This window comes from Meriones unguiculatus, chromosome 2 (assembly GCF_030254825.1).
Source record: "Meriones unguiculatus strain TT.TT164.6M chromosome 2, Bangor_MerUng_6.1, whole genome shotgun sequence".
NCBI classification, from domain to species: Eukaryota; Metazoa; Chordata; class Mammalia; order Rodentia; family Muridae; genus Meriones; species Meriones unguiculatus.
Genome location: NC_083350.1, coordinates 101239193 through 101264176, shown reverse-complemented (window position 1 = coordinate 101264176; position 24984 = coordinate 101239193). Strand labels below are relative to the sequence as shown.

Below are 24984 nucleotides of genomic sequence, written 5' to 3'. Positions count from 1 at the left end.
TTTTAAATTACAAAACAAATTAAATCATGTCTATACTCAGCACAAAACTCTTTGCTAAACTCAGTCCTGTCTTTCTTTTAACAAAATCAAAAGTCCCTCCATGCCTGAAAGATCACAAACTCATTCCTTGCTTGCCCCTCCAATGTAACTCTCCCCACTTTCTCACTCCCGTGTTTCCCATGAGGCTACCATCTCCTGAAGTCTCTCTTAGACTTTATTGGTTTTGTTTTGTTTTACTTTTTGAGACAGGGTTTCTCTGTGTAGCCCTGGCTGTTCTGGAAGGCTGTTTGTAGACCATGCTGGCCTCCAACTCTGAGAGCCACCTGCCAATGCCTCCCAAGTGCTTGGATCAAAGGTGTGCGCCACCACCGCCCAGCTCTTCTGGACTTTCTTGGTTGTGACCCTCATCAAATAGGCCTTGGTCCATTTGTTGTCTCCTCAGAAGGCTTGCTCCCAAACAGCACCATCTACCAGCACTGGAGGATTACTTCCTAATTTATAAACATGTTCGTACCTCTCATGGCTCTCATTTAGTCTCTTTTGTTTGATGCCAGTGTCATTCACGAGCATTTAAATTGCATGAAGGCAGAAGCTAGTCCTTGAATAACACTTGTTGCAGAGAAGGTACAGCATAAGTACATGTCAGATGAGCACACCAAGTGAATGAACTAAAAGATGCCTCTCTTGTTGTTGACATGTTTTTTTTAAGCTACTTTATTGGTTTCTTATAGCTCTACATCTTCTCCAACCCTTATTCCACCCTAATCCCTTCCAAACCCTCCAACACTAAGTAGCAGAGAAAGAAGGTTGGGGGAGAGAGGGGGAGTTGAGTTCTTTTTAGACTACTTCCTGCTGATTAGGAGTGTTGAATTCTTTGGGGGAAAGTCCAATCTTCATCTCCAACTTCTTTTTCTTGTCTCTTTTCTCTTGGCCACTTGACAAGCCAGCAAAAGCAGCAGCAAAAACAGGAACCAGCACAAGGAACAGCCATGGCCTCCTTTCTTGGGGCTCTGATAGAATATCCAGGATTGAACTATCTTCAGCTAGCAGAAACATCAGAATCATGCCCCTGCCAGAACACGCATGAGGCAAATTATCTGCTGCTGTGAACAGTCTGAAGCAGCCCAAATCCTACACTGGGATTAAAACAAAGACATGTTTACATAACGTAGCTGTTTTTTTGTTTGTTTGTTTGTTTTTTAGTTTTTTGAGAGAGGGTTTCTCTGTGTAGCCTTGGTTGTCCTGGACTTGCTTCACTGACCAGGCTGGCCTCAAACTCACAGAGTGTCTGCCTGCCTCAGCCTCTCCAGTGCTCAATTTGGTACACCAGCATGCCAGAAGAGGGCACCAGATCAAGTTATAGATGGTTGTTAGTCAACATGTTATTGCCGGGAATTGAACTCAGGACCTCTGGAAGAGCCAGTGCTTTTAACCACTGAGCCATATTTCCAGACCCAACATAACTGGGTTTTTAAAGAAACCGAGGAGCTGGAGAGATGGCTCAGTGGTGAAGGGAACTGACTACTCTTCCAGAGGACCCAGGTGCAAATCCCAGCACCCATGTGGCAGCTTACGGCTGTCTGTAACTCCAAGATATGACACTCTCACATAGACCTACATGCAGACAAAACACCAATGCATATAAAATAGAGGTAAATACTCTAAAGAATAAATAAATAAACCAAAATTCTCACTACAGAGCAAAATGATGGAATGACTATAAGCATAAACATGGATATTATATGATTAGTCCTGGGGCAGCCGATGGATACACAATAAAATGTTGGACGGGACTTCTGCCTGCAGCCCCTAACTGAGAAAAACACAATAGAGACATCCTTCCCCAAAATTCTAGAAGACACTCAACAGTCTCAGTAAAGCATGCTGATTTTGCCTGAGACATTGGAAGTATTCCCTGGATCCAAATTTAGTTCAACAGTTCCACTATGGTTTGGACCTTGAATGTTTCTCCAGACTCCACTATTAGAAGCTTTGACCTTATGATGTTGCTATTGGGAGATGTTGGAACCTTCATAGGATTGAAATAGTAGGAGGTCATGAGGCAATTGAAGGGGATTAAGTGGTCCTGGCCCCTCCCACATCCTCTCCTTGGATCCCTGGATATGTGGTAAGCAAGTTTGCTACAAACTCCCACCATGATGTGCTGACTTGCTGGAGGCCTCTAAGCAACAGGATCAGTAACCTCATGCTGCAACTTGTAAAGCTGTGAGTAAAAAAGCAAGTCTTTTCTTCTTATGAGTTCATTGTTTAAGGTATTTTGTTATACCCTTAGGGTTTTATTGCTGTGGTGAGACACCATGACCATGGCAAGTCTATTTTGTTGGTTTTTTGTTTTTTGTTTTTGAGACAGCGTTTCTCTGTGCAACAGCCCAAGCTGTCCTGGACTTGCTTTGTAGACCAGACTGGCCTCAAACTCACAGAGATCTTCCTGTCTCTGCCTCCCTGAGTGCTGAAATTAAAGGGGTGAACGACCACGCCCAGTTGACCATGGCAACTCTTAAAAAGAAAAATATTTAATTGGGGCTGCCTTACAGTTCAGAGGTTTTGTCCACTGTCAGCATGACGGGAAGCATGGTGGCCTACAGACAGTCACGGTGCTGGAGACATTCTTGGAATTCTACATTTGATCCAAAGGCAGCAGGAGAAGAGAGAGACACTGGTTCTGGCTTGAGCTTCTGAAACCTCTAAGCAACCCCCCCCCCAGTGACACACTTCTTCCAACAAGCCACACCTCCAATAATGCCATTCCCTGAGTCTATGGGGGCCATTTTCATTCAAACCACCACAGTTATAGTGACATAAAATTAACTAACACATGTTCAGTAATCAAAAAACCTGGGCGTTCACTGTTGCACAACACTTTGGACACAGGAAGGTGAGCACACTTGGTCTCTGTCCTCAGGTCCCCTGTCCCCAGCCTAGCAAGGGACCCAACCAAAGAAACAGTGCATCAGTATACAAATCGATAAGTGTGGGAGAAGCCAGAAGAAACACCCAGAACAGCTCTGAGTAGGATGTACTGTCTTTCCCCAGAGAGGAGGAAACCAGCCTTGTAGAAGGGCAGACATCTATTTCATGGCACCTTGAAACTGAACAGCGTTTTTTAATTTTAAGATTTATATTTTTATTTTTACATGATGTGTGTGTGTGTGTGCGTGCATCTGTGAGTATGCAAATGAGGACAAAGGGGCTCAGATCCCCCTGAGGCTGATGTTACAGGCAGTCGTCAATCATTCAGTGTGGTGATGGAACTGAAACTCTCAGAAGCAGTTCTGCTGAGGAGATTGTTGTAGTGTTGCTGCACCTAAGAGACTTGCTTAAACATCTAGAATATATGACAGACATATTGCATCAAGAGAAAAGGTCACATTTACTAAACCTCTATTTGGTGAAATGCCTACAATAGAACTTAATGAAATGAGATTTGGCTCTAAACCTAGCGATGGCCTGGTAGAAGAATTTTTTGGAAGTGGGACCCTCATTCTGATTCAGGAGATTCATAGAATCAAAAAGCTGCAGCCAGTGTTGGCAACGGGGCTCCGGTGTTCTGTTTGAAGACTGTTCGTGTCATATGGCTAAACAGAAAAAGAAATCCTGAGATTCAGAATGGTTCGATGAACTGGCTCAGGCACTGGGCTTGGATGAAAAGTTACAAGGATATGGGAGAAACCCTCAAAGGTATGCATACACTAGACTAAAAAATGGGAGACCTGAGGTTCCGCCTTGGCTATGACATTGATTCCCTATGAACTTGACAAATGCATTTAACCCATATGTCTTATCATAGTGACTTAATCTATGAGTGTTGTAGATCACACAAGCCTCAAGGTCTTTGCAGCAGACTGTTTGCAATGATGGCCACAGTTTCTTCCATCATTGCTTGTTTGTCCATCTTTGCTACACAGTTTTGCTTTTTTTTTTTCCTCCTATCAAGCAGTGGAATATCTCAAAGCAAAGGGATTTCCTCTCTTTAAATCAGGGCCAGTCCCATGATGTTATATGATGTAATAACAAATGTATACAAGCCACACTATGTTTGAGTCTAAGCCAGCATTTCTCAACCTGTGGCATTTCTCACGCCTTTCTCAGGGGTCACCTAAAACTATTGGAAAACACATATATTTTCATAACTGTAGCAAAATTACAGTTATGAAGTAGCGATAAATAATTGTATGGCTGGGGGTCACCACAACGTGAGGAACTGTATCAAAGGGTCATAGCGTTAGGAAGGTTGAGAGCCCACTGCTCTAATCAATCAGAGGGTCTGTCTCCATCTATTTCTATCACATGTGGAGTGAGGTTGTGGCCGTAGGACCAAGCCTGATCCCTTGAGATAGAATCTCAATCCCTTTCAATCTGAGATTGAAAGATCACGTGGAAAGGTTCAGACACCAGCCAGGACCAGCCACTGGACATGGACTATTCAAGCCCAGTTAGCTCACCAGATGAACACTGTTAATTAGGTGAACAATCAGCAGAACAGCTGCTCAACTGAGCCCAACCAACATTTCTGACCCACAGAGGTGCGAAAAAATAAAGATGTTTGTGTTTTAACCTACAGATTTTAGGCCTTTTGTAGTCCACACTATGAAACCAGTTTATTGCCCTTAAAGGAACTGGGCTGAATGATGTATAACTTGTGTGTTAGGCTTGGCTGTGAAGAACTGAAACAAGGGTTAAATGACCCTTCAGCTGTCTCACCCTTGACCTTGAATGCATTTCCTTTTAGCACTATTGTGTGGACTGTGAGCAGCAGTTCTCAACCTGTGGATCCCAGCCCCCTTTGGGAGGCATCAAATGACCCTTTCACAGGGATTGCCTAAGACCAACTGAAAACACAGATCTTTATTTTACAATTCATAACAGTAGCAAAGTCACAATTCTGAAGTAGCAACAGAAATAATTTTACAGTCCGGGGGTCACCACTACATGAGGGCTTGTATTAAAGGGTCATAGTGTTAGGAATGCTGAGAACCATTGCTCTGGGGCTTAAACCTCTACCATTTCCCACTGTAAGGAAATTCAACCTTCCCCTCCAAAGGACTCAAAACTATAGTCAGTGAAATGAAAATTACAACAGATTAACAGGGAAAAGTCCACAACAGATTTATCAATATGTGTATGTACAAAAGCCATGTAGAATATAAAATCTCAGGTTCAATGACAGAGTTTTAGCAGATAGACAGATAGATAGACAGACAGATAGATAGATACTCAAAGGTGACATCAAACAGTTCAATGACAGTTTTAGCAGATAGATAGACAGACAGACAGACAGATAGATAGATAGATGATACTCAAAGGTGACATCCAACAGTAGGAACTTAAATGCTGTTCTCTCTCCAACAAGGGGAAATGGGGAGCTGTAGGCACCTTAGATGGGTAGGAAAGTATTTTTCAGGGAAATGAACAAGCTGGAAGAGCAGACAGTAGCACAGAACAAAGTGCCTCGAGTCTAGGTGTGCTGTTTGCTGTAAAGCCTTTGGTGATTTGAGGGTAGTTTCCCTTGCTGAGTGGAATGGCAGTGAGCAGATGGAAGGTAGCTGTGCTTCGCTCTGGTAGCCCTGGTCCTTAGTGCATGACAGACTGTGGGGGAAACCTCTTTCTTTGGGAGGGGGGTGACGAGTCGGGGAGACTCTGAGGCCATTTCTGAAATGCTGCATGTTAAGGTGCCCAGTGCCGCCCGTCTCTCCGGCTCCTCAGATGCAAGGATTGCATGTAACACCACCACACCTAGCTGCAGCGTCACTCGCCACAGCGACTTGAGGTTGGGTGACTTGGAGGGTATGAAGCTCCACAGGAAATAACTTGCATGACTCAGTAGTCCCTCCTCTTGAGTCATTGACTTGCCAGCTTCTGAGCTCCACTAGTCCCATGGGGAATTCTTTCTTTCCAGTTGGCCAGTGAGCAGCTGGTGTATGGGACACATTATGTCAAGGGGAAGGTATAGATTAGGCCCGGGGTGACAGGATTGGGGCGTTCTACATGGAGAGGGGCTCGCCTACCGTCAGCATCTTTCTAGTAATATCGCATATAGAGGTGCCTCCATTCTAAAGGCACAGAATTTCAGACTTACGAGAACTTTCTCCTCCCGACACCACTTGTACAGACAGCATGGGAGACAGCAGTGAGAGATCACATCAACTGGGTCCTAGTAATGGGAGTCAGGGGTTATTACTCTGGAGCCTTCACGAGGTCTTAGGTCTTAGTGTATTTGTGGACCCGAACCTGAGCCAGAACTGCAGTTGGAGCTGGAGTGTTGGCCTTGGCTTTGGCCAAGGCAGCCTGAGACTTTGGTAATGCAGACATAGCACCCTTTATAGGCACAGGGTAGGTGATGTAGGGAAGCCTAGGGACTGTGTGCCATTTCTTTTTTATAGGTAAAGAAGCTGAACCAAAAAAGATGATAGAAGTTAGTGCCGGAACCAGAATCCTGGTTACTTGTTTGTTTGTTTATTCATTTATTCATGCCTTCTGTTATAATGTGGTATAAAATGGCAATGAAAGAGAGAAGAAAGAAAGAAAGAAAGAAAGAAGAAAAGAAGGAAAAAAGAAAAGATTTAGATTTAGGTAAAAAAAAACAAACCCTGGATTTTAATTCCAACCCCTTTATTCCTTGAGTTTAAAACTCTTATCTCTGCTCCTCAGCTGAAGCAAAGCAGGACCAAGGATCTACGGAGTTCATGTGTTACATGTATTTAGAGTGTGGATCTTATACTATTTCCCAATTATGATGCCTTTTGCTCCGAGCACTGTCCATGCTATTTATTCAAGGGAGGGCTAGGAATGTCATATTGTCAAGGCTCACCCTCCTAAGAGTATTCACTGACACTTCAGAAGAGAACATGTCTCTATTTCATTGCAGCTTCTCCTGCAACCTCTTTGCTCCGAACCTCCTTGAGCCCTGGAACCCTGACTAAGGGCAATGGAGAAATGAAGAAATGACAGACACCTGGACATCGAAAAGTTGGGGTTGGGTCATCTCAGTTCTCAGGAGGAGAAGCTGCAGCCACCCAGAAGCTCAGCCTTTCGTTGTATGCAGCTGAATGAGGATGTGTAGCTGTTGCATGCAGCTGAACAAGGAGACAGGGTTTTAGATTATCTCAGGAGGGGCTGTCTCTGCATGGCAGCAGGCCATAGCACGATGGGTGTATGTGTGTGTGTGTGTGTGTGTGTGTGTGTGTGTGTGTGTGTGCGTGTGTCTATATATGGAGGACATTTTTCTGCACACGAGGATGCACATAGATTAGGGAAAGGCTTTGTCACTTCCCTGAGCCCAGCCCAGGGAAGGCCTTGCCATTTTTTGTGGGTCTAAGGCATTGGGACCTTTGACATGGCCATACCCAGGTCAAACAATACAAATTCTCTCAGAATTTTACTCACTCTCTATAATTTCCTGTCTTCAGATCCCTCATGGTGGCTTATGAAGTCAGTTAATTTAAGGTAGTCCAATAGCCCGGTATCAGCCAGCATCCTTACCTGTAAACCTCAGGCAGCTTACAGAATGGCCTTTCTCATCATCCTTACCTAGCTTCTTATGTGTCTCAGGTACATAGGAGGCCTTGAGACAACATGACATCGCTTAGCCAATATACGCTCCTATGGGAACCCGATACCTTCCCAAAACAGTCTTCAGAGCTATGTTTTTCTTTTTTCAAATCTCTCCCCAGCCCCTGCCATGTGTGTGTGTGTGTGTGTGTGTGTGTGTGTGAGAGAGAGAGAGAGAGAGAGAGAGAGAGAGAATATTCTCATACGTGTGCAAGTGCATTTGTGTATGACTGTGTAGAGGCCCAAACTTAGCATCAGGTGATTCCTCAACCTCTTCCCTGCTTATATGTTAAGGTAAGGTCTCTCACTAAACAGGGGGCTTGCCTTTTCACCTAATTTGGTGAGCTAGTTAGCTCCAAATATTCTCTTTCCACTTCCTGCTGGCTGGGTGAGCTGCCATGCCTGCCTGGCTTTTATAATGATTCTGGGGATCTGAATTCTAGTCTTCATTCTGAGGTCTCCTCTCTTCTTTTCTAGTTATTCCCCAGTTACAAGAATGCCAGGTTGTACAAAGCACTGTAAAGAAAATGCTTTCCCTTGTCTCTGGGCTGGGCTCCAAAGAGCAGTGCCTGGCCCTACCTACAATGTCTCACAGGTAACAGCTTCTCTTCTTTTGATCTTCACTCTTGGCTCCTGCCACCACGGATAATAGAGATAGCCCAAACAGGCTTTTGAGGAGGAAGGGTTCCATCACCAGGCTGGTGTTTTGGAGTTTCTCTGTGCTCAGAAGCCCTTCATCTAGAGTTCTCTGTGAAGCCTGGTTGGTCTGAGACCTTCCTGCACCATTCTAAATAACTGCTGTCATTTGAGTGTCAGGGATCTTTTAAATGTGGCATGGCACCAAACTTCTATCCCTTTAGCTTTTTCCATCATTAAAGTGTTGGTCTTGAAACTTCAGAGCACATTTTCCCCATCCTTGCCTTGAACCACAGCATGACATCCTGCCTTCCATGCTATTTCCTGAGCTTCCGGTAATTGGAGAGGGTATGGGGGGGGGGGAGAGAATGCAGTTTCCTGTAAAGCCTGGTCCTACACCTTCTAGGATCAAAACAAAAGAGAAAATCCTCCATTTTCTTGGCTTACACATCTAAAATCCAAACCAGCTGTTAGCGTGGGTATTCGAAGCACTGAGCGCTGAGTGCTCAGTCCATTTGCACTTTTCTGGGCTTACCACACATATGTCATGTAGGAAGTGATTTTGACTAGCCTGGGCAGGTTCTCCATTGTCCTGGAAATGATGGCAGTGACTCACAGTTCAGAGACTTGCAATACTCTGTCACTGTGTGTTTCTTCTTCCTTCTTTCTAATTATACAAATGTAGATTTCGGGGCAGGTCTGAGAGTGCAGACTACTAAATCAATTTCAATCAAATTAAACCTTTAAAATTTTGAAATTACTTTTAATTCCCCCGTCAGTGTTCACCCCCGGAGACAGTTCACATCTGTACCACACCACTGTAAAACTTCATCATGTGCCATTCCTAGTCTTAGGAACTACAGGTTCTTTCACCACCAGCAAAATTAGCGCATGGCCAGGGAGGTGGCTCAGTGGGTAAAAGTGTTTGCGATGTAAACCCAACAACCTGAGTTCACTCCCTGGAACTCGTGGGAAAAGCTGAACACCGGGGCGCAGTCACCTGTAATCCCCACCCTCCTATTGTAAGATGAAAGGTAGAGAACACTGCCAGAATCTCACAGGCTGTTGAATGTGGACTTTATTGAACAGGGGAAAGAGACCCTCATTCAATACAAGGTGGAAAGACAGAACTGATTCTTAAAAGTGATTCTTACCTAACCTGTTTCTATGTATGTACATGCAAAAGCACACAACAAATAAATTAAAAAAATTAACTTAATACTTTGTGAGTAGGTGTTAAGGTTATGGATAAAGGATTCATAGGAGAGCGATTCATAGAAAACCTCAAAGCCACAAGGGAGTCAACTGAACAATTTCTCTTTCAGATGCATCCAATAAAAGGATTTATCCTTGGGTATTTGTGCTGAAGCAGAATGAAAACAGAAGTCAAAAGATCATGTTAGTTAGCAAGAAATTGTTCTGGTACAAGAAAGTTAAGTTGTAACTGAAACTATTATTTCCAAGTTGATCATGCCACGTAGTCCCAGCCAAAAGTGAGTCTAATCCTCTGCTGGTCTCATGGCTTGGTGTGATGCTTTACTGTGTTAGTTTTGCATTGATTGGTTGGTTGAATGATTGAAACAAGGTCTGGCTCTACAATCCAGGCTGACCTAAAACCGGTCATCTGCCTGCCCTGGCCGCCTGGGTCCTGGCATTACAGGTGTGTGCCACCACCTCAAGCTTGGCTCTACCTTTGATGCGGGTAAGATGTTGTGGGTGTGCACAGCAGGAAGAGACATTATGTGTCATAATGAGGTAGGATCAGTACAGCGAACCCGAGTGTGAATGGCTGAGTATTACCACACATATCCCATAAATCAATGCACGATAGAACCCAGCTACATCACACATTGTAATTGGCAGCAGTGTGATTGGAAGCGTTTCTAACAATTTCCCAGACGTGATGGATAGTATCTACAAGAGCCAAAAGGTCATATTGAATCTGATCCATGGGGCAGAGACAAATTATTCAATTAAAGAACTTGACCTGTAGGAACCAATTGTTCAATTGGTCCCCACCAAGCTCAAACACAAATGAATGAGGAGAAATGGTCCGGGTGTTTTATCTGGTTACTCTTGGAGGGCTGCCTGGAGGGGGCTGGAGTTGAGATGAGTAAGGGAGGGCCAAGGCCTTTACAAGCGCTTTGCAAGGACAAAGGTGGTCTGGATGGAGCTTTGACATCAGCCTCCCAGTGGTGAGGGCCCTGTGCAGACAGCTGATGTCAAACCAGGATTAGGGCCATGAGGAGCAAGGCTCAGTTCTGTTGAGAGATTATGAATAGTCTTGAGGGGACATCTCAGGGCTGTGATTGGGAGAGCCAGTTATTTTTCATCTCTTCAGAAGACCAAATAAGAGGAATGAAATGAAGCAAAGCTCTTGGCTTACTTTGAAGATGACTCTCGTGGATGTGGAGGTTGTTAAAGACGCTTGCATTTTCATCTGACATGGTAAACAAAGGCCTTCTGCAGAACAAGGAAGAAGACAGTTGAAAAGGCCAGCCATTGTCAACATGATGGTGTGTACTCATAATCCCAACACTTGGGAGGCTGAGGCAGGAGGATCAGAAATCTGAGGTAATCCGGGGCTGTGTAGCCAGACCCTATCTCAAAAATTAAAAAGCAGCTGGGTGTGGTGGCACCCACCTTTTTAATTCCAGTGCTCTTGAGGCAGAGGCAGGAGAATCTCTGAGTCCGAGGACAGCCTGATTTATAAGGTGAGTTCCTGGAAAACCAGGGGCTACACAGAAAAAAAACCTGTCTCAAAAAACCAAATCAAATGAAAAGAAAAGAAAAAGAAAAAACACTGACCCCCAAGAACAACAATTAAAGGATGCATAATTTCATTTGGCAATGCCAGTGGTAGACAAATGTTTCCTGCAAAGAACCAGAAAGTAAATACTTTGGATTGTACAGACCATAAGGTCTCTGTCACAGCTTTTAATCCATTCCATTGTAGAACAAACACACCGTTAGCACAATGTATAAACGAATAAGCATGTCTATTTTCCAATAAATCTTTCTGGATGCTGAAACTGAATTTTATGTAATGTGCACGTTACAAAATGCTGCTCTTTAAAAATTTTGTTTTAAACCACTTAAAAATATAAATTCTTGGCTTGGGATGAAGCCTCATAGATAAGCAAGTGCTTATCTAATATGTACAAGGCCTTGGGCATGATCTCCAGCATCACAAAAATAAATAAAAGTAAATAAAAACCTTATGATTTCCAGTAGCCAAGAGATGAAAACAACCCAAATGCCTGTCAGTGATGTCTATACGCACAATTTCTGGAAAAGTATTCAGCCTTAGCCGTAGGGACATTATGTTAAGTGAAATAAGCCAGTTGAGGAGAGACAGATATTGTATGGCTCCCCTTACACGAAGCATCTCATCACATTCATAGAAGCAGGAAGGAGAATGAGGCTTGCCAAAGGCTTGGGGCAGGGTGTGGGTGAGGGTGAGGGCTGGTTAATGGTTATAGCATTTCAGTTTTACAAGATGAACGTGTCCTGGGGTTCAGCTCCCCAACAAAGCAAACACACTTAACATGACTGAACTAGACATTTAAAACAGGTACATTTATTGCTGTATTTTCAAAGCTACAATTAAAAAGAGGTAAGTTTTTCCACTTAAGTTGTTGTTGTTTTCTCAAACTGTAATTACAGAGGAAAAAGAGAGTGCTCTTCACCCTAGCTACACAGAAACAGGCAGTAGACTCCTGAGACAATCCAATACATGCTTCTCCTTGGGTCTTCAGCAAGTCCTCCACAAGGAGGAGAAGTCCAGGGAGGCCACCCATAAGTTTATGAAACGCCTTTAAATATGCTTTTAAGTGAAATTCTCTAACATATTAAAGCCCTTAGTCCACAATGCATGTTGTTTTAATGTAAATTTGGCTTTCACTGTTCTTAAAAAAAAAAAAAACCATCAGTAGAAATGGATGCTTGTTCAGGCTCAGTAGGGCTGGATAGTTTGAAGAAACACAGCTCGGAAGGGTCCTTCAGCGAACGCTTTCCCCAGAGCCGGCTGCCCTCCTGACAGCATTTGGCCGTCCATTCTCAAACGAACTCCTGCAGCACCCCTGAATAGTGATGGCTCTCCAAGGTAATGGTGGCCAACCACTTCAAGGTTTCTCCCGAATCACCAGGCCCCAAAGGTCCAATATTCATTGTCTTATTGTAGAATATTTTAGTTTGATTTCTTCTCCCACTCTACCTGTACTTTCTTATCTACTTGTAATCCTTCCCCCCTTCTATTTTTACTTTTTTATTTTTTTGACAGTGTTAAAGATTGAACTCAAGAGCTTTGCACAGGGTAGCAAGTACTTTACATCCAAGCTAACCCTAGTGAGACCTGTGCAGAGTTTTAAGTTTTCTTTCTGCTGCTGTAAAGGTGCTATGTTCCCACACCAAACCTTCCTCAAGATAGTGGTACACCACTTACAGATGACAAACCTGCCTTGATACAGCTTCCTCTGAAACCCAAGGTTCACTTGAGAGCTCACTCCTATTGATAATGTGCGATTACACACACACAGAGCTGTAGCACCAGAGAAGTTCATGTTGGCCCCCCAAATCTTGTGCTTACCATTCATCCCTCCCTGTCCCCAACCCCTGGTGACCACAATTTTCTTACCCCCCCCCATGGTTCTGCCTTTTCTGGAAGAGCTTCGATCACAGGGCGCGTAGCCTCTTCAGATTGGCTTCCCCCCAACAAATAAAAATAAAAGAAATAGCAACTTTCTAAAATAAAAAATAGCATGTGTTCCTACACGTGTGAGCTTTCTGAGCTGGATGGTAAGTTTACATTCTACATTCAGATCACAGGGACAGCTGGATCAGATAGGACACAGTCTGAGTTTTGCTGAGTGACAAGCCAAGCCAGCCTGGGGTTTTTTAATGATAATCTCCAAAGTGGAAAATTCGCTGTGGGAAATCAGGGTTTGATAAACAGCCCCCCTTTCCCATAAGGCCTCCTTCTGTTTCACTTCTTACCTTGATGTGTTAACTCCACATCATCCACCCTTCTCAGAGCACTGGGGAGCCTGGTCCCAACCAACAGGTTATATACACAAGCGAAAATATACAAGCGAAAATGCCGGGCGTGTTTAACAAGGCACCCTGACGGGCACGTGCAGGTGGGAAGGCGGAGGTGGTAGTAACTTCATGAGTTCACGTCGAGCCTTTAATAGTAATAAAAACACTTACAAACAAGTAAGCTTTCAGAGAGAGAGCGAGAGCAAATACTAGAAGAAGAAACAACAAAACAAAACAGCAAGGAAATGTCAGAATGTGGTCCTCCCGACCTGGAGAATTGGTGTTGGGCTGGAATGGGTCCTGCTGTGGCTAGTTTTCAAAGCACCCCTCTGCCCCCATGTGATTCTGTTATCCGACGCTGATAATCACACCAGACACAGTGGAGGAGGGGGGAGGTGCAGTAAGGTCAATTAGGGTTTTTACAAGCCCCTGTGCCCCCATGCTGAACGTTCAAGTTTGAAAGTCACTGGTCTGAAAGCCCTGAAGCGTGAGGGCACGAAGGTTTTGGGATCGGAAGGTTTTGGAAGGCTGGAGTTGGAGTACTGTGTGAAGGTTTTTTTTTTTTTTTTATTTGTTTGTTTGTTTGTTTTTAATAAGAGACCCATTCCCCCCTGCAGCCGCAGAACAATGACCAGCTCTCCAGTCAGATCCCGGCCAGTGCCCTCAGGGGCGGGGAGTCCAGTCTGGAGTCCACTAACTGGGAGTCTCCAGCCACCTGGAGCTCCTAAGTAGGCATGAAAAGGTGCCGTCTGTTAAGGCCACTTTACCCATCTCTTTCTTAAAGAAACCTGGCTCCTATTTTGTGGCTCTCAAAAAAGTTTTCCCCAAAGACGACCCCCAACTGTAAAGATGGCTTCAAATGATTACTCTTAATATTAATTATATTGCTGCTGTTAAATATGTCCCTGTAACCGACAGCATCTGTAGAAGGATGTATCTCCCTTTGTGTACACCCTACATCTCTTCATCCTAATCTCTTCCGGTCCGCAATAAAAGCAGCCCGCTGCCCAGAGCATCCAAACCCTGAACCCCACTCGCGATCCCTCCTGGTCCCCCCCCCCCCCGCCCACACACTCTTCTAATGCCTATGGGTAGAGAACAGCGCGCCCAGCGACCTCCCTTTCAGGCTAACTTTGCAGGGCACGACCTCCGGGTGATGCCCAGCTTCGGGACCCGAGGGCTTCGAGCCGACGGAGCCCCGCCGAGCGGAGGGGCGGCAGCCTGGCCGGCGGGTCCCCAGGCTCCTCCCCTGGGGTGGCCGAGCAGGAAGCGGGCGGGCGCGGCGGGGGGCGCGGCGCGGGGGCGCGCGGGGCGTGCGGGCGGGCGCGGGGCCCGGCGCCGGGGTATGCGCGGGTCTGGGCGGGCAGCCCCGGCACACAGCCGCGGCCCGGGCGCGCGGCGCGGGGCGGAAAAGCCTGTTTACACAGACTGCACACCGCCTGGGGAATAATGCAGTAAAGGAAGTGAGCAGGCTCGGCCTGACTGCTCCAACTTCCTGCTCTCACACACACCAGAGGGGGAAAAAAAAAGAGAGGAGCGAGAGAAAGAAAAAAAAGGGGGGGAAATCAGGATCTCATTACAAGAGCAACAGACCGTCTGCAGACGCCTGTCAGCATGGAAAGTCGGGGGCTTTCGCCCGGGTCCTCCTAGAAATCTCCCCAAGAAGACTCCCAAACGCTCCCCCACATCTGGGTAGGTCGCAGGACTGTTTGCCTGTTGCTCGGGTTGGTTGCAAAGTTTTCTTCTGGGTAGTTTTTGGGGTTTTTTTCTGGTTTTGTTTTGTTTTTTTCTTTCCTCCTTCTTTCTTTTCTTTGGCTGTTGGGGGTGGGGCGGTGGGAGCTGTGGGGCTGGCTGTGGGCTGTGGTGGGGGAGGATGAGGGTGCGTCCCCGCGGGGAGGATGCTGCGCGCCGTCACCGCCGCCGCCGCCGCCGCCGCTGCGGGAGCCCGTGCGCCGGCCCGGGGCTGCGCTGCGAAGCCCGGGGAGGGGACGTGGGGGCGCGCAGGCTCCCGCTCCCCTGCGGGCTGGCGCGCGAGGCTCCGGGCTCGGGACTGGGGATGGTGACCGCCGCGGGCTGACCTCCCGCCGAGGCTGCCGTCCGGATGCCCCCGGGACCGGCACCGGGGCGCCGGTGTTCAGACCCCGAGCCGGGCTGGAGAGGGGCCGGAGGACGCGGGCCGCGGAGAGGCGAGGCCCGGGGCTGCGTCTGCTCCCGCTCGGCAGGTGACCCCCGCCCAGGTCACCGCCCCAGGCGCACGCCCAGTCCAACGGACTTTAAAAGCCGGCCGAGGCTGCCCGTCCAGATTCGGGCTTGGGAGATGGGGCGGGCCAGGGATGAGCTTGAGGCTTTCAGCTCCAAGTTTCAACTACTTGCCGTCCTGTAATGTTACTGGAACTTTTTTTCCTTCCTTTTTTTTTCTTTTTTGTAGGAGGAGGGGGGATTGAATTGGGAGCGGGAGCTTAAAAAAAAAATTTAAATGGTCTCTGTTTTGTTGCGTTTTCTGAACCGAATCGTTCCGAGGATAAGCTGCAGTTACACAGCGGGTGGGGGTGGAAGCAAGAAAGGCTATTTCAGAAACTGCAAAAGGGGCTTTTTAGAAGGAAAAAAAAAAAAAAAAAACGAGTGTCGGGAGAGTTTCTGGCTTGTCTGGAAACGGCAAGACTAATTGCCGTGCGCTTCCGCTTTGAAACTGGCTGCAGACAGCATCTTGAAAATGACTCACTGAGGAGCTCACAAAGAAACTGTGGCTTGCTGCTTCTCAGGTTTATGTATTTGTGCCTTTTACAGTTTCCTTTGTAGTGTTCGGGGCCCCCCGCCCCTTCCTCGCCGGCCCCCCTCCCGCCCTCCCCGTTTCGAAAGCCCCTTGCCGGCCTGTAATTCCCTGCGGTCCTCTCCCGGAGGTGGGGGCAGCTAGGGGTGGTGGGGCGGCCGGGTTGTTTTCGGAGTTGGCTGGGGAGAGGGTTAAAGGGATTCTGCTGCTGCAGGGGGAAAAATGTTCCTTGAATTTTCCACTGGCTGCTGCAGGAAGAGAGAGCCCCTTTAGTCATTGCTAAGTAATGTCTGCACACACACACACACACACCGACTAATCTCATTGGGAGTTTCCGCTGCTCCGCACAGGAGGGGTTTTGTGCGAGCCACTGTCCGCCTGTGAGGCTGGCGCTGCAGAGGGAGGCGAGTCACAGCCTTATTGACTAAGAGGTGCCTTCTCCGCCCGCCAGTCTTTCCAGGGCACAGTCGCAAAAAACTTGGAAGTCCCTTTGGCCATTTTGGTTCTCAGACGAGCACGCTTTTCCTCTGTGCCCGTGTGTATGTGGGTTCTGTTTTGTTCTCTGTTGTCCAATCAACTCTTACACAAACACACATGCCTGACTGTCCTCTCCCATCTGTGCCTCGGCCTTGGGGGGGGGGGGGGTCGAGGTCGGGGTGGGAAACCTACCCGTTCCAGGAATCTATTAATGAACCTAAATCGATTTCTGAGCCTTATGGCCCCCAAAAATATTCTCTGGTCTCTTTCCCCTTTCTCCACACATTTATTTGGAAAAGGTCAGTTATGGGTTTGAATTTATGAGGATTATAAAGTTACAGATTGTGTGAGGAAAGTGTGTGGGTCAGACAGTTAGGGAGACTGTCCATAAGTGAGCTGAGATCTTCCAGTAATGGGTCTGCTTGAAAACCCCCAGAGCCTGAGAAGTGAGGGCTCTTCGAGGCCAAATATAGCTCAGGTCTTCTTGCTCTTTCTTCCTTTCTTTTTTTTTTTCTTTCTTTCTTTCTCTTTCTCTCTCCTGCTTTCTTTGTTCTTGTCTTTAAATGTTGACTAGAAATTTGTTGAGCTACTAAAAAGGGCAAAGAATCCTAGAGAACCCCATTAGAGGCACAGGTCTCCTTTCTTAGAGACAAGCACGTGCTGCCTCTCTTGAGAACTTCCAAGGGATTGCCAAGACTTCTCTGGTGGCAAATGTGTCCTAAAACCACCCCTGCCAGCCCACCCCTTGTGAGTCAGTGGGGATGGATTTCAAGATGTCCCTCACACCTTTCCTAGTGCTAAGTGGGTGGTCAGAAAGCCATTGGTGCTCAGTGTCCAGTCGGACAACAAAACTCTAGCCGATGGGGAAGCCTTCCAAGCGCTAGCTAGCATGGTCCTGCAGGAAGGGTTCCCTGAGGTTGAGGCTGTGAACACTTTCTTCTGAACCACTGGTTCTCAGTCTTCCTGATGCTGCGACCCTTTAATACAGTTCCTCATGTTGTGGTGAACCCCCTACCACAACATTATTTTCATTAGTGCTTCATAACTGTAGTTGTGACTGTTATGAATCATCATGTAAATATCTGATATAGGGGATATCTGTTATGTGACTCCCCACCCCCAAACACCTCAACCCACAAGCTGAGAACCACCATTCTAATCAGGAGGGTACCGGAGTCCAAGCTGTTGAAGATGCCTAAGATCTGCTTCTGAGCTTTTTGACCAGGAAGAGTTTTGCTTCCTGCAGGAGTGCTACTGTCCTCCACTGAGAAGAACCAACAACGTCCAGGGCAGCTCTCCACAGAAAGTGTGCCACCCCTACCTCTCAGGAGTGCGTACAGCCAGCAGTTCTCCTTAGTGGGGACAGACGATGAAAGCTCTCACAGGCATGCGTTCAACAAAGCCTTCAGTTGTCCTTTACATCTCGGCAAAATACTTTTTATGTCTGTCTGTCTCTCTCTCTTCCTCCCTCCCCCCTCCTGTCTAATTTCTGTGCCACAGAATGATAGATACTGACAGTGTAATGGTAGAGCTTGCATGAGCTGAATTTTTGAACCTCCCTGGGCACCGAGTCTTCACACAGCCGGTACTGATGCCTTTGAGGTGGGAAGGGCAGTATTTGGGTTGGGGAGTGCAGGGGTGTTCACCAGCCTCACTTGAATTTTGAAGACACCTAAGCACTTACTCCCCCTTTGTCTTCTGTAAGAAACCAATTAATTCAAAACTGCTAATATAGAGTAACCGCAACCCTGAGGTCATGCATTAAAATTTATGTTTGTCATAACTTTTTGGGAACTTAAATCTTTTCCTGAAATTGGTTTTAAGGGACTTCCAGGCAGTGTGTATAAATAATCCTTGTCAGCGATCAAATCCTGGACTTCGTGTATTCTGTGCTACCAAACAGTAGATAGTGTTGTCAGATGTTACAAAACATAACCTGACAAGCTCAAAGCACTTAATTAAAAAATTACCCATGAATGTGACTTCCTGGAGTAGCCTTTTGTGAAGATGAGTTGCTCCTTACTCGTAGATACTTTGGGTGCTTGACATGCCTAGGCAATGACATAGTTCTTGCTCCTTCCCAGACCTTGGGCTCCTCATCTTGCATGCATAAAAAGCAAAGGGCTCTCTGTTTTGATTCTGCCCTGGCGGCTCCTTCCTCAGCCTGCTTTTACTCACTTGTCTTCATGAGTGCCATGAAGGCCCTCACATTCAGCAAACAGCCTTGCATGTTCCGGGCAGACATTTTCCATATATTAGTTGTCACAGCTCCACTTGGCTTTTTTTCGGGTTGATTTAGAGCAGGCTGGAACCACACCAGTCAAAAGAGACCTTCTAGAGGTTACTTTTTCTGTTTTTCTTGGTTGTGAAGAATATCACAGATTACCCTAGGAAAACGCAGAAAGCCACAACGACAATAATAAACATCTTCAGAAACCCTGCTGCTGACATTTTGTTGTATGTTTTTGTAGTCTTTTAGAATGTGTCTTTTAGAATGTGTCCACAGATGCGCGGGAGCATGTGTGCTCATGAGGTTTTATTTGGAGTCATACTTTCAAAGAATAGCTTATTTTCCCATCACATCCCACAGAGTACATTTTAATGATGAGTACTGAGACTCAAGTTGTCAGACATTGAGCTTGTGTTTACTGAGGATGACACTGTTTCTAATGAGCTGGATTGTGTTTTGTTATCTGTAATATCTTAAGAGTATGCTGCCCTCTTGAAGGACTGGGTTCCTATGTGCTGTGAAATTTGGGATTTTGATGAGTTTCTCTATGATTTCAGTCTGAGTCATGATTTGCGGTAGAGTGTCGAGCTGTGGTAACAGGAAGTGAGGGCACACTACCAGAACAGAGTGCTGGAGGAGGGAGGAATGGCGTTTAACTGAAAACAACACCTTGGGATGGTCCTGCTGGTGGGGGGTGTCCATGCAGAGGATACGTTGCTGTATCCTCACTTGCCAAACTTTGGTGTTTTAAATTTATTTTTATTTTTAATTTTTTAATAGCACGATATCACTGTTGCCCATGGCAAGTTTGAATTGAGGTCATTCAGCCTTTGATTGAAACCATGACAGTGATACCACGACAACTCTAGTTTTTGCCAAAGAGAGCATAATGCTGGCAAATTAAATTACCCCCGTGTGTGTTTAGCTTTCTGTTAACAAATCCTGAAGGCCTTCAAAGATGGCAGCTTATTCTGTCTTTTAGGTAACTGCTCTTCAAATATTTGACTCTCTGTGATTCTTTTCCACAATCAGAATTAAAATACCCTTGTACTCATTCCTGGAAATTCACACAAATGTCAGCAGTTTTAGAATAAACTTTGCAGTGGTCACTTCAGCCAATTTGGGTTGAATTGTCACTAGGAATGAACTCTGGCCACTTTACTGATATGTAGTAATTTACATTTTCTGGGAAGAATTACTAAACTACTTTAAAAGTTAAATAGAATTCATTTATAACTTAGCTGAAAGTTTTACTTGCATATTTTTAAAAGTAATCAAGCTGACTGGTTGTAATAACATATTTGAAGCTGAGTCAAACTGAAATGAATTTACTCACACACTCAAAGTGACTCAAAGGCTTTTAGTAACTTTAAAGCTACCGGAGCTAAGGTGGTCTCATTTAGCCACGAATCTGATAGGAATCACGGGGTGGGTAAAAATACAAATACCTGCGTGCATTTTGTCAAGACTGGTTAGGTTAGGGCTTTCAGCAATAGGAAAAACAAAACCAAGCAGAAAATCCAACGCAAGGCCCTTGACATCGTTTCCCACCCTAACATGAGGAGAACAGGCATTGCATGTTAGGGCATGACTGTGTGCCCCTTCATCACGTCTTTTGGGCTGTGGAAGCAAGCTGATCTCTGTGAGTCTGAGGTCAGCCCGGACTGCACAGTGAGACCCTGCCTCAAGCAAACAAAACAAACCGAACAAAAAAAGTCATTAGCTCACATCCGCCCAAACACACAGATCTTAAGCATAATTGTATACATCTTCTATCTTCTCTCAATGAAGAATATTTATATTTCCATCACTTCAGAATATTCCCTGAGTTTTATTAGTTTTTTATTCCAGTGGGGGACAGTTTCATGATTCTACCAAGCAGATTCTTCAAACCACAGTACACCTTTATAAAATACTGCAGTCTTGTTTCTTAATTGTATAGTTAAACGTGAATCATTAGACTATGCAGATTTCCTCATTATACAGGAAAAAGGGGAAAATTTCTTCTAGTTTATTTGATGTAAAATAAAAATTTACCAGTGTTATAGGAAAAAAAAATATAAGTATTGCTTTAAAACTAACTGGGTTGAGAGGACGTTATGTGATCATTCTGTACCTCAGTTTCCCTGGGTGGATGGCAATGGAAGGGTGATTGTCACATCCCAAGTCCTATGCTGTTTTTCGGAGGACACACTTGACCTTGTGGAAGTGTGATTAGAATTTTTGCTGCCAGCTTAGCAACAAATATGGCAATTTAATTTTCTCTTTGGATTTCTCTTGGCCCTTTTAAAATAAGGAGGATCCAAAGACCCTGCTTCCCTCCATTCTCCCTGAGCTTTGGGGCAGAGCTGAGTGTGGTGCTCATTTAAGGACCTTCTCCTTTCATACGCTGGGGTGGGGTGGGGTGTGGGCTGGCCTCTGAGTCTGAGTTGGTCCTAAGAAGGTTCCTGTCTCCAAGCTAGATCCCACCTCTTCTGTTGGAGTGAGATGGTACCCTCTCTACTGCCCACCTTCTTTATCCCCTCCTGTCCCCAGACCCTGGCAGCATCAAGAGCTACAGTCCTCTGCAAGCTCTCCTCAGCCTGCGTTGCTCTGGCTCCTCACCCGATCTTTCCGGTGGCTCCAGCTCAGGCTGAAGAGCAGGGCCGGGCACTGCAGCTGTGCGCTGTTGATGCGGCCAGTCAGGTCACATGTGGTCCTCCCCTCTGTTTCTCAAGTGCTTGCTGAACCCCCACCATTGGGCCTTTGTAAATTTGTTCCCCTGGGAACCTGGTCTTCAGAGGACTGCAATCAATAGTCATCCTTTATTTTTATTTTTAAAATGAACTTAATTTTCCTGTTTATTTTATTTTTTATACAGAGTGGTGGGTTTCACCATGTCATATTCATGCGCATATACCACTGTACCCTCTCGGTCCCCTCTCTACCCTCCCTCCTCTTCCCCTCAATTGGCCCTTCTAAATACTTCCTCTTCTGTTTTCTTTTTTCTCTCTCTCAAATCAAGGTTCTGCTTATGAATGAAAACGTGGTGTTTTGCCCCTTTCTCCATTAGCCTTTCTTCCCTCTTTCTTCCGCTTTCTCTCAGTTTACCTGTCAGCTTACCTGTCAGGTGCCTGGGGAAGGCTGTGCTCGCTCTCAGCCTTCCCCTGGGCCTCCCTGAGCCCTCTCCCTAGAGCTTTAGTCCCAGGTTTCCTCATTACTCAGATTCTTGCAGTCTGAACCCAGGAGCTGGGCGGTTTTAGGTCTATGTTTCTGGAGACTGGCTGTTATTCCTAACTACACATTAATACCCCTTATCCAAGTTTATGTGACAAAATGCTGTGCAGACCCTTGACCCAGCTAGCTTCAGAGAGTGAGGGACGTTTGCACGTGTGTGTGGTATGATTCGTTCCACATCTGTGGTGCCCATCCGGCCAGGAACTCGCTTTGGGCCCACATCTGTTTTTCTCATCCTGTGTCCACCCCTGCACTTCATACACCACCTGGCGCTTGGTGAATTGAAAACGAAGCGAAGGGAAGAAGCCTTATCAGTGTGGCTTGGGCTTGATAAGGGGCCTTGCACATGCCCAGCCCCTGACTAGAAAGTGTGCAGCTGGATTAATAGTTTTATTTCAAATTTCTGAGAAAAGTGTAGGTTGAGAAATCGGGTTCATTTGTTAATATTGAGATAAACTCCGCTCTGCTTTCGGGATCAGTGTTAGACTGAGGAGAGCTAGCTTCCTGTAAATCTCTCTCCTGTCAGAATCCACCGACTCTGAAGACGCCATAGTTCTCTGTGGAAGGCTTCTGTTGACCCACTTCTGGTGGTTGCCCTGGATAATCAGTTTTGAGTCCCTCCATGTTCATCGGTTCGATCCTTCCTTCACCTGGAATGGGAGCACAGGGAGCGGTTGTCTGTAACCGTTTGAAATCAGTGATGCTTCTGCTGGGGTTTGAAGGAAAAGAAGAGGTGGATAAACACCAGCTTGTTTTTTTGATGGAGGACGATTAGTTATACCGATGAGCTTCACCCGGGTTTTGCCAAGGAGCCCTTTGTTGGGGTCAAGTCTGGCTTAAGCAGAATGTGTGATCAAGCAGATACCCCTCTCCCCAGCCCTGCTACTATGATATTAATTATCAGAAAAAAGTGATCAAAACAACAGCAAAACAAGCTTCAAGGGCTGGTTCCCTAGTACATGTATGAATTGATGGAGAGATTGCACTGCCACACTGTGGCTTGTCATCCTCAAAATAATGTCACCAACACTCAGAGTACAGTGCTCCCCTAAGGAAAGACGTTCTTGGTGTTGGATGACTGTCTAGCTCTGTTGAGAATATCTCCCTGAAGCTGGGCGTGGTGGCGCACTCCTTTGATCCCAGCACTCAGGCTCAGGCAGGCAGAGACAGGCAGATCTCCGTGAGTTCAAGGCCAGCCTCATCTACAAAGTCCAGGACAGCCAAGGCTACACAGAGAAACTGTTTCTTGAAACAAAACAAAAACCAAAAAGTTCAACAAACGAAAAAAACACCATTCTGGTAGGCTTTCTCTTATTGGACTTTGAAAGATTTGCCTTTTGAGGCTGAAATATAAGGGCTCCTCGATTGGCATTTATTTTAAAAAATGAAAGAGATTGGGCTGGAAGGGGAGTGTGCATGTGTGTTTGCTTAGGTAGACAGTGGCTGCTGGAGAGACGCTTGAGCGTAGGAGAACCTAGGATGTAAAATCAGAGAAAGTGAGAAAAGCAGCACGTCCCACAGAGGGAGAAAGCCTGCCTGCATGGGACTCGAGGCCTCATTCTGTACCGAGGGCGGTGCGAACTGGAGTGTTGTTTACTGCGCTTCTCCAACCGGAAGAATCATTGTTTCAATACAGGAAGTCAGGCGAGAGCCTGGATTTACACTGTAATTTTCAGGAAAGAAGAAAGCGTGGACTCTTGGTAGTGGCAGCAGGTCCCATTATGAACATCTGAAGATGGCACCCCGCACTTGGTGCTATCTGGAAGGTGAAGCCAGAAGATGCGCTGACTCCGTTTCCTTGTATCATCTTGGACTTGAACTCTTAGAACCCGGTACTCCAGGGCATTGCTAAGGAAGTGATTTCTGCAGGCGTCCATCTCTGTTCTCCAGGCTTCACAATCAGAAGCTCTTTAGAGCAGAGGATATTAGGGTCTCTCTGTCTCCGTCTCTCTCCCCCACCCCTCTTCCTCCTGTCTCTTTAAGAAAACGTATTTTAGAACGGTATCGTCAACTGCTCCTGGGCAGAAGTACGTGCTCACACCTGGACCGCATACCTGGAGCCTGTAGAGATGGCCTTGGGTGGACGCACTTCATCTCTGACGCTCGAGGCAAGCACAGTGGTCAGCCAGCCGCTTAGTATCCCTAGGTTTTGCTGAATTCACTTAATCCATCACTTTTCTGTTGCCAACCTCACAGTGTGTAGGTAATTAGAATAACATACGTAATACTGAAATCATCTTAAAATTAGCTTTTTTAATCACCACGATGCCCGAATCAAACGGGATGACACAAGTGTTCTGTGGTTCTCAGAAGGTCAAGGTTTGGGTTGGGGTATAGGACAGTTGGGGGACTGCCTGCCTTCCAGCACCGCATTAACCAGGGCTGGTAGCTCAGGTCCGTCATCCCAGTGCCCCAAAAGTGAAGGCAGGAGGATCAGAGGTTCAGGGTCATTATTGGCTTTGTAGTTATTTCAAGGCCATCCTGTGCTACATGAGACCCTGTCTCAAAAAGAACAATGTGACAAAATGATAGCAACAACAACAAAAATAGGCCTAGAATTTTGTTCTTAAAAGAGCAGAAGCTGTCCTGGGGGAATGGTTCAATAGGTAAAGTGTTTGCCTTGCAACCAAGAGGACCTGATTCGATCCCTGGGTCCCAGGTCAAAAAGACGGGGAATGGCTGTGTTTGCTTGTAATCCCAGTGCAGGGGAGGCAGAGACAGGCCAGTCCCTGGGGTCCACTGTCGGCTTAGTCCTCAGTCCAGGAGATGGATGGTCCTGAGAATGACGTCTGAGCTTGCCCTTTGCCCCCCCCCTTATGCATTGTACTCCAACACTTGTACATTCTCTCTCTCTCTCTCTCACACACACACACAGAGAAACCTTAAGATAGTTTTGTAAAGGATTATAAATTTGCTGTAGGATTAGAATATTTTACTTGTAAAAAGAATAATTTCCTTGAGGAAGGATGACATATAATCTAAATCCAGAAATGACTATTTTTTATAGCTAATATATTCATGCTGAAAAAAGAAACAGCATCAAGTTGTA

General features: G+C 46.0%; 1 protein-coding gene across 3 annotated transcripts in view; it reads left to right on the top strand.

The window, feature by feature from the left end:
* Nucleotides 1–14543: 14543 nt before the first annotated feature.
* The window catches only part of Elk3 (ETS transcription factor ELK3), a 62572-nt gene continuing 52131 nt past the window's right edge, over nucleotides 14544–24984 (top strand). For 2 of the 3 annotated variants that reach the window (XM_060377924.1, XM_060377923.1), the window contains exon 1: nucleotides 14550–14934. The gene's annotated coding sequence lies outside the window, so the exon portion shown is untranslated. Of the gene's footprint in view, nucleotides 14935–24984 lie in introns of all 3 variants that reach the window. The other variant, XM_021655471.2, reaches the window with a different exon arrangement.